The sequence below is a fragment of the Cucumis melo genome, chromosome 6 (assembly GCF_025177605.1).
Source record: "Cucumis melo cultivar AY chromosome 6, USDA_Cmelo_AY_1.0, whole genome shotgun sequence".
NCBI classification, from domain to species: domain Eukaryota; kingdom Viridiplantae; phylum Streptophyta; class Magnoliopsida; order Cucurbitales; family Cucurbitaceae; genus Cucumis; species Cucumis melo.
This window is the reverse complement of record NC_066862.1, coordinates 31,772,621-31,789,911: the sequence shown is the minus strand read 5'-3', so window position 1 is coordinate 31,789,911 and position 17,291 is coordinate 31,772,621.

Here is a 17,291-nt window from a genome sequence, read left to right as displayed (position 1 = left end):
CACATAACCTTAAACCAAATAACACTTAAAAAAAAATAATACAACATTCATGATGGATTGAAAACAAACACCATGATCTCAAAAAATATAAAAGAAAAATTAGAGAAGAAGAAGAAAAATGATGGAAACGAAGGACTATTCGATTTTATGAACTTTTTTATTTTGTTTTCTGGATTGTAAATATTTTGATATTTTGTTATATTTATGAAAATTAATCTATTCTTTTATATCGTAAAAAAGAAAATAATTTAAAAAATAACTAAAATTAAAATGGGTAAAGTTAAAATAGAAGTGTATGAGAAACAAAATTGGATTTTTTATTTTTTACTTGAATTAAAATCTAAAAAATAAGAAAAATGTTTTTAAAATAGTTTTTAGAAAAATAGTAATTTTAAGTATTGAAGTAAAAACATGATAAATAATAATATGTGAACCCAACATTTTGGGAAATTGGTCCACACGTTTTATTATATCTCTCTTTACTATAAGTTTTAACCTTTTACCAACCCATCTTTTTTTTCTTTTTGTTTTTTTCCATATTTCTACGCTATAGGCAACCTTTGTGGCCTATCATCACCAATTTCAAATCAATTTGTGAAAAAAATATACTTTACTCATTTGACATTTTCTCCTTGATTTTCATATCATTTATATGGCCGACTTATCTTGGGTGTGTCTAATAGGAAGATTTTAATGGAATCTCTCGTCACCACGAGTTTTGAATTTTTTAAATCATAACTACTTTGAAAAGATTATCGAATGTTCAATCGTTAATGAAGGGACATATCATTGTGGAGTATTTTTTTTAGTACAAGTGAAGATATTGAATTATCAATATTTGAGATAGTAACTAATGTACTTATTCGTTAAACTATCTCAAATTGGTCAAAGCGAGTTTAGCTTAGGGAAAATTGACATATAATTCTTCTTATTCTTTTAGGTTAGAGCTTCGAATCCTCGTATCATTCCTTCCTGTACTGAAAATTATTTTGTTTGTTAACTATCTTGTATTTTGTTTTTTAAAAATTAAACTTACTTTCTTCTCATTTCATATCATGATTTGTATTTTTCTTAAAGCACAAAGATTGCTTCTTTTTATTAAATTCTAAAAATAAAAACAATGTTTCAAATCTACTTTTTTTTTCTTAATCAAAATTTGACTTGATTTTTTAAATCATAATTAAAAGAAATAGATAACAACGGAAGAAAAATAAATCTAAAAGTAGTATAAAAAAAAGTGCTTTTATACATGTTAATACCAAATGTTCCCACGCTTTTTATGGTTCAGATAGATAAATTTTTACCGTATTATACTTTAGACTTAATAATATATAATTTGTACCTAATACATCCAAATTCAATAAAAAGAAAGAAAAAAGAAAGAAAGAAAACCTAAAGTCATAAGGAATGGATGCATTTAGAACAAATTTTAGAAAAACTATGCTCCAAAGATTGGGCATTGAATAATATAAAACTCTCTCCCATTAATATCCCAATGAAAATTATTTATTAGTCCAAAGTGTTCTCATGTTGTCAAAAAGAGTTGAATGCCAAAAGTAGATTTGTCTCCAAAACCTTATCCCTATTTGATTCTACATCTAATTAATTAATGATCTATCATATGCAACAAACATTTATTATTATTATTATTATTATTATTATTATTATTATAACTTTACTCCAATTTCTTTCTAAGTTTATGTTAAATAATAACTTTTATAATTTTAAGAATCGTCTAATATTTTCTTGAATTATTTAACTTTTACATTATTTATTTATTGAATTTTTTAAACTTTGAAACAATGGAATGAATTCATACACATTTGTTCAATTTTTAGGTATATATTTTATCCCTTATGTCTAATAACTCATAAAAGAATTTTTAGAAAATGTTATAAGTTTATTATTTACCAAAATATACGAAATATTTAATGCCTTATAAAAAAAATGGTGTTTAGTGTTTGGCTAAGATATTATCTTTTTGACGATTTCCTTTAAAGATTTGATTTTTCTTTTTACTTGGGATTGACTAAATCTTGGTTTTATTTATATCCCTGATTTGGTGTATTCGTGAATGTGTGAAAAATATTTAGAAAAAGATTGTTGCTATAAAGGAGTCTAAGATCAAGATTCTGGGAGTGCTTATGTAGTTTGTTTTCGAACCAATTTCGGGTGAGTTCTCAGCATGAAGAAAGCTCTTCTGTTAAAGAATGAAGATTGAGAGTCACTCTGATGAAGATCAAAAGCCCCTTAATCAGTTGATTAATGAGATAAATGATTAAGGGAAGATTTTTATTTTAAGTTACATATGATAAATATTAGTGATTAATTTACTGTTTAGTAAGATAGAATCACATACTAAAGTACAAAATGTTGAAAATAAGGTATAAATTCTGTATTGGTGATCATAACTTTGTAATTAATTATGATTCATATATCAAAGTAATACAAAATGTAACGACCCAACTCCTTATACTGAATCGAAGTCATTACTAAATATAGAACAAGTGGTTTAAGTCATAAAATTTATTAAAAACGCGTAACGTTTAAGAAATTTTATTTATGAAAATTCAAACAAGGTAGTTATGCAAAAGGTGTAATGCGTTCTAAAGTCCTACTCGGGCCTTATCTACATAAAAAGATGTTAAGTAATGAAAAGTACTCAAACTCAATTACGAAAGTCTAAAATAAGAATAAGCGGAAGCAGTAGTCCCTATGGCCCTCCACGGTCACTTCGGATCGCTCGCCAGCTTGCCCTTGCCCTTGCCTCGTCCTCTACCTGAAAACATGAAATGAAGAGAGTGAGTATAAAATACTCAGTAAGGGACCCACTACTAGTCCCACTAGGTGCCTGTTAACTTCCTGTCAGAGTCCTGTAACTGGTACCCAATTTCTGGCACGTTCCCGAACACGTGCAACATGCGCTCCCGTAGGAACGTAACTCTGGTCTTCGGTGCCCCGGGGGACACCTAGGACAGTCGGGATGCGAGGACCCCGTCGAGTCACTCGAGTCATATCTATATCCATGCTAGACTGGCGTCCCGTCGGACCACACAGTCCTCAATAGGTGGTGATCCCGAAGGACACCCATGCAGGTACGACTCTAACAGATTAAGCTAACAGGTACCCTAATTGCAGTATACATACACATGGCATCAGCATATAACATATCACATAAATCGTCTCTACACTCTCCGTCTCGACATTCGTCGTATAGCCATAACAGCTCTCGCCACACATAACAGGCTATAGCATAACCATATCGTCATTTACATCATACTAACATTGATTTCAGGCATCGTACCGTCTAATCCTCAACATGCAAAATTGGAGCATACATAGTCTCATAATTCTAAGCATGGAGCTAGTAGTAGAATCTCTTACCTGGAGATTTACTTGTCGAGTCCTAACCGCGAGGCAGTACGCTTTCCAAGCGACGAGGTCCTAACTGTTTAATATGCCAAAATTCGTAATTAGGTCGCCAACGACTAACGGTTCAAGACTCATTTGAAATAACTTACCGTAGAAGGAGGTTGCAGTGCTCGAGCCCCTACTGAAGAAATCCCGCGCTGCCGCAATTACTTGGTCCAAGACGTCCCTTAAGGAAAATAACTTAATTTAGTCCCAAATTAATTTAATTAACGTCCGAAGCATGGAGTCTTACTGGAAAATGCCACAATAATTAATTAAATTACCAAAATTTAGGTGGATGGAGCCAAATTAGTCTTGGCGGCTCGGCTGGAAGAGGACAGGGACCGGCTCGGCTTGGCGCAGGCGCGGCTCGGCTCGGTACAGGAATTTACGCGTGCGGCTCGGCTTGCAACAGGAATTTACGCGTGCGGCTCGGCTTCGCAGAAGCGCGCGGCGCGGCTTCACACGCGGACGCGGCTCACACGCGGATGCACGCGGGCGCGGGTCGGGTTCCGGAAGATGGCGCGCGCCGGTTCGGGTCGCGGAGCGGGTTTTCGGACGGATCTTTGCGCGCGGGGCGTCGGCTTCCGGATTTCGGGTGGCGCGGCGGCTGCTGGTGGTCCGGCTACCGCGGCTTCGCTCGGCGACGGCTGCAGACGAGCGTTTCGGCTGCGCTGCGTCGAATCGAAGCGGCGCGACTCGGCTGGCTGTCGGGTTGGCTGCGGACGCGCGAAGGTGGCTTCGACTCGGCTTCGGGCGTGCGAGAGACGGCTGCTCCGACGGACGCTCGGCTGCTGGATCGGCTTGGACGATTCTTCCGACGCGGCTGGAAGCTCGGCGACGGCTCGGTTTCGACTGTAGGCTCGGCTGCGCTGCTGAATAGAGAGGGGAGATGCTTGGCGGCTCGGGTTCGCGGCGGCGGCGGCGGCGGCGTGCGGCGGCTAGGGTTTCAAATAAAAAATTTTCCTTTTTTCTTTTTTTTTTCTTTTCCCCTCTTTCTTTCTTTGATTGATTTTTTTTTCTCTTCCTCTTTACGCACGAGTCCCAAGGCCTTTTTTATAAGAGAAAGAACTCTTTTCTTTTCCTTTTAAAAGCCCAAAACAACCCCTCCTCTCTCTCCCCAAATCTCACCAAAAATAACCAACTTTAGTTTAATAAGGCTTCCCTAATTATTTCCAATAAAAATAAAATAATAAAATAAAAGTAATACTTATTATCCTGAACAAATAAGGATTCCCAACCTTAATTACTCGAGAAAATCAAAATGGTAAGGTTCTTCCAATAAATTTAAAAATTCCCATAACCACACTTAATAGTGATGACAATGGCCAAAACAAAAAGAAATATCGAATTTGTTGGGCGTTACAATCTTCCCTCCTAACAAAAACTTTCGTCCTCGAAAGTTCTAATCCTCGAACAGCTCGGGGTACTGGGCTCTCATGTCCTCTTCTTTCTCCCACGTGGCCTCTTCCACTCCATGGTTCTGCCAAAGGATTTTGACCAGTGGAATTTCTCGACTGCGAAGCTTCTTGACCTCCCTCACCAGGACCTCGACAGGCTGCTCCTCGTAGCTCAAGTTCTCGCTAATCTGTAGTGGCTCGAAGTCCACCACATGTGTTGGGTCTGCGACATATTTCCTCAGCATGGAGATATGGAATACGTCATGCACTACCGCAAAAGATGGGGGTAGCGCCAAGCGATAAGCCACGGGGCCAATCCGCTCCAGTATTTCGAACGGCCCTACGAAGCGTGGACTCAGCTTCCCCTTCTTCGCGAACCTCAGAACACCCTTCATGGGTGCTACCTTTAGAAAGACCATATCTCCCACTTCAAACTCGAGGTCCTTACGTCGTACATCAGCATAACTCTTCTGTCTGCTCTGTGCTGTCAGCATACGAGCTCGGATCTTCTGTATGGCTGCGTTGGTAGTCTGCACTAACTCGGGGCCTAGCATCCTCTGCTCTCCAACCTCGCCCCAACAGACAGGGGATCTACAGCACTTGCCATACAGAGCCTCGAACGGTGCCATACCGATAGTAGCCTGGTAGCTGTTGTTATAGGTAAACTCCATCAGATGCAGATGGGAGTCCCAACTTCCTGAAAACTCTAGTACGCAGGCTCGCAGCATGTCTTCCAAAATCTGGTTCAATCTCTCTGTCTGACCATCGGTCTGAGGGTGGAATGCTGTGCTGAAGTCCAACCTCGTACCTAAAGCAAGTTGAAGTCCTTTCCAGAACTTCGATGTGAAGCGAGCGTCTCTGTCTGAAATGATGGATACGGGTACTCCATGTAGTCTCACAATCTCTGTCATATATAACTGCCCCCACTTACTGGCAGTGTAAGTGGATTTCCCTGGCACGAAATGGGCCGACTTCGTGAGTCTGTCGACCACAACCCAGATCACCGTGTAGCCCTTTAGGGTCTTGGGCAGTCCCGTAATAAAATCCATCGACACACTCTCCCACTTCCACCCTGGCACACTCAAGGGTTGCAACAACCCTGCTGGATGCTGCCTAGGTGCCTTCACCTGCTGGCACACCAAACACCTACTGACAAAGTCTGCCACTTCCCTCTTCATGCCCCTCCACCAATAGACACTCCTTAAGTCCTGGTACATCTTCGTACTCCCAGGGTGCATGGTAAACGGAGAACTGTGAGCCTCAGTCAAAAGCTCCGTCTTAATTGCGGTGTCTTCCGGCACACACAGGCGTCCCTCAAACATAAGGCCATCGTCAGCGGATATGGAGAAGTCTTCGCCTTGCCCTGTCTCCACCATACGACGCTTCTCGGCCAAGTAAGGATCATTCCACTGAGCAGCGATAATCTTTTGCCTTAAGGTTGGCTGAACTGACAACTGAGCCAACTGTGCGGTAACCTCACCCACTGAGACTGCAATCTCGGCTCTCTCAAAATCCCTGAGTAAGGGGGTCTGCTTGGTGATTAGCGCTGCTGAATGTGCAACCTTCCTACTCAGCGCGTCAGCCACTACATTTGCTTTACCTGGGTGGTATAGGATCTCGCAGTCGTAGTCTTTCACCAACTCGAGCCACCTCCTCTGCCTCATGTTCAACTCCTTCTGAGTGAAGAAGTACTTCAGGCTCTTGTGGTCGGTGTAAATCTGAATCTTCTCGTCGTACAGATAGTGCCTCCATATCTTCAGTGCAAAGACTACAGCTGCCAACTCCAAGTCGTGGGTAGGGTAGTTCTGCTCATGAATCTTCAACGGCGGGAGGCATAAGCAACTACCTTACCTTGCTGCATCAGGACACAGCCCAGTCCCTTCTTGGAGGCATCACTATAGATCACAAAGTTTCCCGAACCATCGGGCACTGTCAGGACCGGTGCAGTTACTAGCTTCTGTTTAAGCTCCTGAAAGCTACGTTCGCATGCTGGGCTCCATACAAAAGGGGTTCCCTTCCTGGTCAACTGGGTCAACGGGCTGGCTATACGTGAGAAGTCTTCCACGAACCTCCTGTAGTAACCTGCCAAGCCCAGAAAACTTCGAATTTCACTAACCGTGGACGGTCGAGGCCAATTGGTCACCGCTTCAATCTTTGCGGGATCCACTGAAACTCCCTCACTGGAAACCACGTGGCCAAGAAACGTCACCTTCCTTAACCAGAATTCACACTTGGAGAACTTAGCATACAGCTTGTTGGCTCGAAGAGTCTCCAAAACCTGGTGCAAGTGCTCCTCGTGCTCAGCCTCAGTTTTTGAGTAAATCAGGATGTCATCAATGAAGACTATGACGAACGAGTCTAGAAGGTCCTTAAACACCCTGTTCATCAAATCCATGAACACTGCAGGAGCGTTAGTCAAGCCGAAAGACATCACCACGAACTCGTAATGTCCGTACCTCGAACGAAAGGCCGGCTTGGGAATGTCACCGTCCCTAATCCTCAACTGGTGATAGCCTGATCGCAGGTCGATCTTGGAAAAGACAGTGGCTCCCTGCAACTGATCGAACAGGTCATCAATCCTGGGCAAGGGGTAGCGGTTTTTGACCGTCACCTTGTTCAGCTCTCGGTAGTCAATACAAAGGCGCATCGACCCATCCTTCTTCTTCACGAACAATACTGGGGCTCCCCAAGGCGACACACTGGGCCGGATGAAGCCTTTGTCCAGCAACTCCTGTAACTGGACCTTTAACTCCTTTAGCTCGGCTGGAGCCATTCTGTAAGGGGCCCTCGAGATAGGGGCAGTGCCTGGCTCTAACTCGATGGCGAAGTCTACCTCTCTGGGAGGCGGAAGTCCTGGGAGTTCGTCTGGGAAAACGTCGGGGTACTCCCTTACCACTGGTTCGGAAGATAGGGAAACTTCTGGCTCTCTAATATCCACTACGCTTGCCAAGATGCCCCAAGTACCCTGGCTGAGTAGTTTACTAGCCTTCATGGCTGAGATGACCTTGGGTATACATACCATGCCTGCCCCCTTGAATTTGAAACTAGCCCCGGAGGGAGGGTTAAAGACAACTTCCTTGCCAAAACAGTCTATATTTGCATGGTTGGCTGACAGCCAATCCATGCCTAGTATCACCTCAAAATCCTGTATGTCTAACACTAGCAAGGTCACGTCTAACATACGATTCGCTATCTCTACCCGACATGCCTTTATTTGTTCTTTGGACAACAGAACCTCCCCAGATGGAGTAGAAACCGACAAAACACTACCCAAGGGTTCTACCTCCAAACCCACATGCTGAACGAAAACGGAGGATATAAACGAGTGGGATGACCCAGAGTCAAATAGCACGAAAGCATAATGCCCCAAAATTGGGAGCGTACCTGTCACCACTGTGCCAGCTCGCTCGGCCTCCTGCCGGGTAGTGGCGAAAACTCTCCCCTGCTGGGACGCAGAAGGCTGGGGCGGTGTCGTCTCAAAGGGTTTCCGAGGACACACATCAGCAGTGTGCCCCGGCTGTCTACATCTGAAGCAAACTCCAATTCCAGCCAAGCAACGACCTCCGTGGACTCTCCCACAGGTAGTACAAGTGGGTAGCTCTCTCAGAGTCCTCCCGGCTGCTGCAAGCTCCCGTCGGTGTCTCTGAAAGACACCTCCTGACCTCAGTGTTCGCTGCGGTACTACGTCAGGCTGCGTCTCCACCTTTCTCTTCTGCCCCTAGGCTGACCCTCTGCCGGCAGCCTTAGACGAATCGGCTCTCTCAGGTAGGCTCAAATCCAGTGCTATACGTAGTGCATCAGCATGCGTGGCTGGCCGGAGAGCTCTGACAATGCCCTGAAGGTCTAGCCTGAGTCCTCTAACGAATTTCTCCGTCCTGGCAGCCTCATCCCTTACCATATCGGAAGCAAAGCGGGACAGCATATCGAACTCGGCGTCGTACTGCTCCACCGTCATGTCGCCTTGCTCCAAGTTTAGGAACTCTTGCAGCTTGGCGTGCTTCACATTGGCAGAGAAGAACTTAGCATAGAAGTTCTCCTTGAACTGCTCCCAAGTTATCTTGCTGACATTGCCCCCCAGCATTCTCTCAGCGGTCTCCCACCAGGCGGTGCCCCTGTCCTCCAAAAAGAAGACTGCACACTGCACCTTCTGGTCTTCTGGGCACTTCATGTACCGAAAAATAGTCTCTATGGACGTTAACCACATTTGGGCCTTTGTGGGATTGTCCATGGATCCGTCAAAGGTCTTAGGATTATACTTCCTAAAGTCCCGTAAGTGTTTCGCCTCGGCCGACAGTTGAACTGGTACTGGTGGAGCTTCCTCAGGGGCTGGAGGAGCGACGGCCTGGGCCTGAACAGGGGCGGCCTGGTTCTGCTGGGCGGCAAGGAAAGGCGCCAAAGCAGCTTGTAGCATGTCCTGATAACGCTGCTCCATCGCGGCGAGATCCGCCTGGGTGACCGGTGCGTTTGGGTCGACTGCCGGTGGAGCAGGTGGCGCCTCCGGCTGGCCACGACCGGCTCCTCTGCCTCCCCTACCACCTCCTCGGCGTGCACCTCTACGTGGCGGCATTCTCCCTAAAATTCACCAACAAAACTTTTCACCACAAGAACTTAACACCCTATCTCTAGGTCTTAGACTATTCAGGCAAAATCGTAATCTTAACATTAGCAAGGCTTTAGACATACCTGGCGAGTGCCGAAGGACCGTATAGCCATAGGGTGAAGTAAAACCAAAACAAAAATGACTTACATCGTAGGTCAGTCTACAGAACCTAAAACACTGTGCTCTGATACCAACTGTAACGACCCAACTCCTTATACTGAATCGAAGTCATTACTAAATATAGAACAAGTGGTTTAAGTCATAAAATTTATTAAAAACGCGTAACGTTTAAGAAATTTTATTTATGAAAATTCAAACAAGGTAGTTATGCAAAAGGTGTAATGCGTTCTAAAGTCCTACTCGGGCCTTATCTACATAAAAAGATGTTAAGTAATGAAAAGTACTCAAACTCAATTACGAAAGTCTAAAATAAGAATAAGCGGAAGCAGTAGTCCCTATGGCCCTCCACGGTCACTTCGGGTCGCTCGCCAGCTTGCCCTTGCCCTTGCCTCGTCCTCTACCTGAAAACATGAAATGAAGAGAGTGAGTATAAAATACTCAGTAAGGGACCCACTACTAGTCCCACTAGGTGCCTGTTAACTTCCTGTCAGAGTCCTGTAACTGGTACCCAATTTCTGGCACGTTCCCGAACACGTGCAACATGCGCTCCCGTAGGAACGTAACTCTGGTCTTTGGTGCCCCGGGGGACACCTAGGACAGTCGGGATGCGAGGACCCCGTCGAGTCACTCGAGTCATATCTATATCCATGCTAGACTAGCGTCCCGTCGGACCACACAGTCCTCAATAGGTGGTGATCCCGAAGGACACCCATGCAGGTACGACTCTAACAGATTAAGCTAACAGGTACCCTAATTGCAGTATACATACACATGGCATCAGCATATAACATATCACATAAATCGTCTCTACACTCTCCGTCTCGACATTCGTCGTATAGCCATAACAGCTCTCGCCACACATAACAGGCTATAGCATAACCATATCGTCATTTACATCATACTAACATTGATTTCAGGCATCGTACCGTCTAATCCTCAACATGCAAAATTGGAGCATACATAGTCTCATAATTCTAAGCATGGAGCTAGTAGTAGAATCTCTTACCTGGAGATTTACTTGTCGAGTCCTAACCGCGAGGCAGTACGCTTTCCAAGCGACGAGGTCCTAACTGTTTAATATGCCAAAATTCGTAATTAGGTCGCCAACGACTAACGGTTCAAGACTCATTTGAAATAACTTACCCTAGAAGGAGGTTGCAGTGCTCGAGCCCCTACTGAAGAAATCCCGCGCTGCCGCAATTACTTGGTCCAAGACGTCCCTTAAGGAAAATAACTTAATTTAGTCCCAAATTAATTTAATTAACGTCCGAAGCATGGAGTCTTACTGGAAAATGCCACAATAATTAATTAAATTACCAAAATTTAGGTGGATGGAGCCAAATTAGTCTTGGCGGCTCGGCTGGAAGAGGACAGGGACCGGCTCGGCTTGGCGCAGGCGCGACTCGGCTCGGTACAGGAATTTACGCGTGCGGCTCGGCTTGCAACAGGAATTTACGCGTGCGGCTCGGCTTCGCAGAAGCGCGCGGCGCGGCTTCACACGCGGATGCACGCGGGCGCGGGTCGGGTTCCGGAAGATGGCGAGCGCCGGTTCGGGTCGTGGAGCGGGTTTTCGGACGGATCTTTGCGCGCGGGGCGTCGGCTTCCGGATTTCGGGTGGCGCGGCGGCTGCTGGTGGTCCGGCTACCGCGGCTTCGCTCGGCGACGGCTGCAGACGAGCGTTTCGGCTGCGCTGCGTCGAATCGAAGCGGCGCGACTCGGCTGGCTGTCGGGTTGGCTGCGGACGCGCGAAGGTGGCTTCGACTCGGCTTCGGGCGTGCGAGAGACGGCTGCTCCGACGGACGCTCGGCTGCTGGATCGGCTTGGACGATTCTTCCGACGCGGCTGGAAGCTCGGCGACGGCTCGGTTTCGACTGTAGGCTCGGCTGCGCTGCTGAACAGAGAGGGGAGATGCTTGGCGGCTCGGGTTCGCGGCGGCGGCGGCGGCGGCGGCGTGCGGCGGCTAGGGTTTCAAATAAAAAATTTTCCTTTTTTCTTTTTTTTTTTTCTTTTCCCCTCTTTCTTTCTTTGATTGATTTTTTTTTTCTCTTCCTCTTTACGCACGAGTCCCAAGGCCTTTTTTATAAGAGAAATGACTCTTTTCTTTTCCTTTTAAAAGCCCAAAACAACCCCTCCTCTCTCTCCCCAAATCTCACCAAAAATAACCAACTTTAGTTTAATAAGGCTTCCCTAATTATTTCCAATAAAAATAAAATAATAAAATAAAAGTAATACTTATTATCCTGAACAAATAAGGATTCCCAACCTTAATTACTCGAGAAAATCAAAATGGTAAGGTTCTTCCAATAAATTTAAAAATTCCCATAACCACACTTAATAGTGATGACAATGGCCAAAACAAAAAGAAATATCGAATTTGTTGGGCGTTACACAAAATCTCTGATCTTGGGTCAAGGATCCTCTAGATGTAGATGATGCGTCATCGAATTATTATCACTGCTACTACTTTTAATTACTATTCTTTTGGTTGTATCTTCAGTTTTTTAACTGAAGTAACTACTCAAGAAGTTTTATGTTTAATATTTCACCTTAAACACAAGAAATGTATAATATTACGAAGATACATCAAATGATTCGAAAGAAAAAACTCATTTGTCGACCTCGTAGAAATTGAAAAATGTACTGGATTAGAAAAACACAAATTCTTTGCATCAAAAGTACTAAAGGACAAGTATATATAAAATTTTCGTTAATTATTTTTAAAAATACAATAAGTGAAATATGAACATCTGAATTGATTAGTGAAATTGATTTTAACTCATTTAATTATTTGTATAACGTTATTCTTTAGTAAGTATAAAAAATTATAATTTGTAGCAATAAAACAAACAACTAGAACAAAATAAAAAAAAAAAAAAGGAGACATTATATGACTCTAAAAATCAGAAAGGAAAATAAACAAAGCACTTTTGTTATTATTATTATCATTATGAGAATGAAAAGAAAGCACTTTATGACAAACATTTTGGTTCACAAATGAGAATTTATATTGCATTATTTTGACCATACACCTGTGTATTTTTAATTTATATATCGATAATTACCATAAATAACAAACCTACAAAAAAACATATTTATCAAATACAATAAAGTTCCATACACTTATTTTGTTATATAAATTTTATATCTCAACGAAAACACGTAGGTCATCTACTAATTTGAACAAAGTTTCGTAGGTATAATAATAATAATAAAAATATTTACACTGTATGACAAAAATCTATTAAAAAACAAAAATTCAATTTTGACATAGTTTTGTAAGCTTAAATATTTTTGTCAATTTTACTATTTTTAATAATCTAAAAAAAAATTATAAACAAACTAAGTTTTCTAAATAAAAATTTTGCACAAAAATAAATTTGGTAATGAAAATTTAATCGAAAAGTTAAAATGTAAAAATTTTGTATTTAAAGTAATTTCAGTTTCCATAGTACAAAAAAGAAAAAATAACTTCAATGGAAAATTAATTTGATGGTTAGTAAGAAAGAGTTTAAAAATTTGTATATTAAAAAATAATGTTTGACAGAATCTGACTGTGCACCTGGAGCCACTAGTATGTCCCCACGTGGCATGAAGTTCTGTTATTTGGTCAAAGTCAAAAGTGTTTTGCATTTGTTAGTCCACAAAATTATGGTTTGCTGTGTTGTAAATTCACACCAACATTATTATTATTTCGTTTTTTAGGACTATGGTCGGTTCATTATTGTCGTAAGCATTTATGTCATTCTCTTGTAATTAATATTTTTTTGTTTCTTTTTTTCTTTTTTCTTTCAATTCAAGCATTTAAATATCAACCTTTATATAAATGTCAATTGTATTAATTATATAAAAATGTTGATGAAATTTAAGTATAAATAATTCCCTATGTTTCAATTATATCGTGGTTAGTTTATGTTCGGTCGAACGAAAAATTTAACTAATCACAAGTCGTCACGTTATTGTAAACAAAGCTCAAGTTCTTTATAGATATTATAAAAATGTGGATGCAAAACTTTTATTTGTATCGTAAACGTTGGAATAATTAACAATAAAGTATTGAAGTTTTGGAGACCTAAGAATTAAAGTTCTAAAGCCTCCCAAAAACTTCGGAAGTTCGATCTCGAAATTACAACCTTTTGAAGATTGAAGACTTGGAAGATCGAAACTACGTTGAGTTTTAGAATATAAAACCTTTGATCTATATCAAGTTTATAACTTCTTGAAGATTATTGAAGACCCAAAAATTTAGATTTCATTCAATGTTTTGAGAGAAAGCATCAAATGCATATATACTAAACATTGTACCCATTATACTTAAATCAACACAAACATCGGTTCATTCAACGAATTAAGTTTCTTTGAAAATTTTTACAAATAGGATCATGGCAACTCGTTGATTTTCATGGATCTATTTGTGGACTAAAATTTTCATATTTTGTGAAATTATGAGATATATAGGTGGAGGACTTTTTTTTTTTTTTTTGTTAAATGAAATTTAAATTTTAACAACAAAAACCAAGAAAATAAAACTTTGTAGAAAAATTCCAGTGTGAATTTTGAAAGAAAAGTAGGCAAAATTTTGGGTAGTACGAGCGGTTTTCATACTCCTTCATTTAATGTATGTCATGTTCTCATGCTTTTAAGAATGAGGTACCACCTATTAGCATTCATTTGAAATTCATTAGCATTTAGAATATCAAATTTATAGTGTGAATATAGAGAGTATGATATTTACTAAAAAGTTTTTGTTCTAATAGCATAATACTCAAATTAAAATGGAAAAGTATATACGAATTTCAAGAATATAAGTAGTAATTATGTGTGTAAGCTTTTTTTTCTTTTTTCTTTTTTTTTTTTTTTTTTTTTTTTTTTTGCTATTCCATTAAAATTTAAAAGACCCATTAACTAAATATTTTAAAATTTTGAACTTATTGACCCAATCATAAACCAACAAAAAGATAATTAACATTTAGCTCAATGGTAAGTTTTCTTTCGCTCTCAATATTAAGTTTTTTTTTTTTAAAAACACCATATAATTAATAAACCTAAATCTTCGTTAAGGATAGAGGACATCCAACTTGAGAAATTAGAGTTCCAACAAATCTCATGAGTATCTAAATTAGAAAAAGGTTGGATAAGAACAACTTGCACACAAAAGTGAGCAACAAATTTACAAGAGTGATTACAGTTAACAAAATTGAATAACACCCGCACAACTTACGAGATCCAACACACCCTTAATCACATTCTTCGTCTTGAAAATGTCGGATGACGACTTGTTAGGAGCGGAATGCTCTTATAAGCTTGCATTCCAATTTTAGTTCTATAACATAATCAATCATATATTTAATCACCATTGACTTCAAATATAAATTGGGAATCTAATTAAGAGGAAGAAAGTGAATTTTGGTATTTCTCTCAAAGGTCAAGAAATTCTGCATAATTTAGTTTAGACAATGAATAATCATTCACATCTTGTCATTGTCAATTAAAGAAAAACTCGTAGCATAAAAGAACAAAAGGGGAATTTGAATGAGACTGTCCAGAGACTTTTAATCAAACAATAAAGCCATTAGTCAAGCCAAATGTAAATTACAAGCTTTTGTGATACTGAATAAGACACTTTGAGTGATGAGATGAACAAATAATTCAGAGGAAAATTATTCATTTGGTAGAGAATACATCATTCCTTTTTTTTTTTTTTTTCCATTTTTTGGGTAAATTAAATTATTAAAAGTTAAGTCAATGGTAGAATTTCATCTTTTTTGATGCTTGATGGGAGTTTTGACTACGCGGGAGAGGCAGCAAGAACAAAAGCAGGTAGAGAGTGACTAATTTAGTAATTTCCTAGTTTTGGTTCTCGATAGTTCGTATGAATTAGATAGATGTTGAAAATATATTAGTTAATTAACTTAATTTTCATAAACATTGATAGACGTAACATTGATGATCAATAGAAGTTTAACATCATCTATTGATGTCTTATGTTTATTAATATTTATCAATGATAGAATTTAAAATTTTGTTATATTTGTAAATATGTTCAACAATTTTATCATTTAAAATAATTTTTCTTAACAAGTACGTGAACATTAAAAGAGTTTAGGATGTTTTTATTTTAAATTAATTAAATCTTGTTAGATGTGGAAATGTGAACCTTCCTTCAAATTGGGGGAGATCAATTATAGTATAAAGATAATTAAAATCTCATATCAATAGTTTCATATTGATTTAAACTCTAAATTTTTATCAATAAATGAATTAAGAGGTTTGATTTGAATTTTGTTTTACAATCATTATTAACCTATTACATCAATTGGTACTTGTTACCGACGAAAAGAAATTGCAGTAATTCTTTTCCTTCTTTGGTAAGAATAATAATTTTGTCTTGGCTTACGTTGGGATGAAATAAAGCAAAGAGAACTATAAATCATTTGTAAAAATTTATAATTTAAATTGATACCATTACTGGTTAGTATGGAGTTTTAATTGTTACGACAGAAAAATTTATGAGCATACATGTTAGGGCTTGTTTGAAGCAACAAGTTATACTATTGAATGTGTTTGCCTTCTAAAAAAAAGACACAATTAAGTATCTTTCATTCTCTAGAGTAAGTGCAAGAAGTTTTAGTAGAAAATGGAGTTTAAAAAAAATCCTCAAGTTAATGCCTTTTCTTTCATTGTAAGGGAAGAAAATCATCTCAACCGATAAGCTCACTCAAGCTAAAGAAGAAAGGGAATATAGAAAATCCATAGTTTTGGGCAGGTAAAGAAAACCTTGTTAGGAAGAAGATGATGTCAACTTGTTCCCAGACAAAGTATTGCAAACTACGTAACAAACAAACATGAGTTTAGCTCTAAAAAATTGCTCACTCGACCTAAGTTCTCCAGATCAAAGGCATCAGGCTGATTGATGAGTGATCCCAACTAAAATTGAGAACCCTAGCTCCAGCTTGCACTAACATACGCAGGACAAAGGGTGCTACTTCATTTGTACCAATTGCATTCAATAGTTTTAGCCTGATAGTGAGCTTAAGCATTAGGATATTCATGCCTGTTTGTGTAAGATAGTTTTATTACTGTGTTAAAACACCGATTGATGAAAAATAATAAGTAGATGGGTGAAGGAAAATATCGACATTTCACCTCATTTGAGGGCTTTAAATATCTAGAAGACCTAACAAATGGAAATCAATATTAATTGGGGAGGAAATGACATTGTAGGGGTACAAACACAAGTCCTCCTACTCTAATACCACGTTAAACCATCGGTTAACACAAGTGAAGGTAAAGTTTAAAATAATATCACTACCCTCACATATTGGGTTGTGTGTCACTTAAGTCCCCAGCAAAGTAGCGACTTGTTTGGTTGCATACACATCAACCTAGTCAGAGGCAAAATAACAATGCTAAAGGTTGGTGACAAAGCCAATGGTTTCACAGGAGAGTTAGACTAGGGATGTAAACCAATGACTGAACTGAACTACTTGGTCCTTAGCCCCTTTAAACCGAGAAAACTGAAGTTTAAACTAAAAGAGATTTGATTCGATTTTAATCAATGTCTTTGAGAGGGACGAGATAGTATCAACACTCTTTCTGCAGATTTTTCTCTCCAGGTCAGGCCTTCATCAAGCCTAAGTTGGGATTATCTAATGGCTAAGTTAACGCCCATTTGATTCCAATTGTGAGGTTAGGTTTGAATTAGGTGCTTCTAGAATACCGAATCATAATTCATGAAAAATTCCATCTATACCAAGACATAA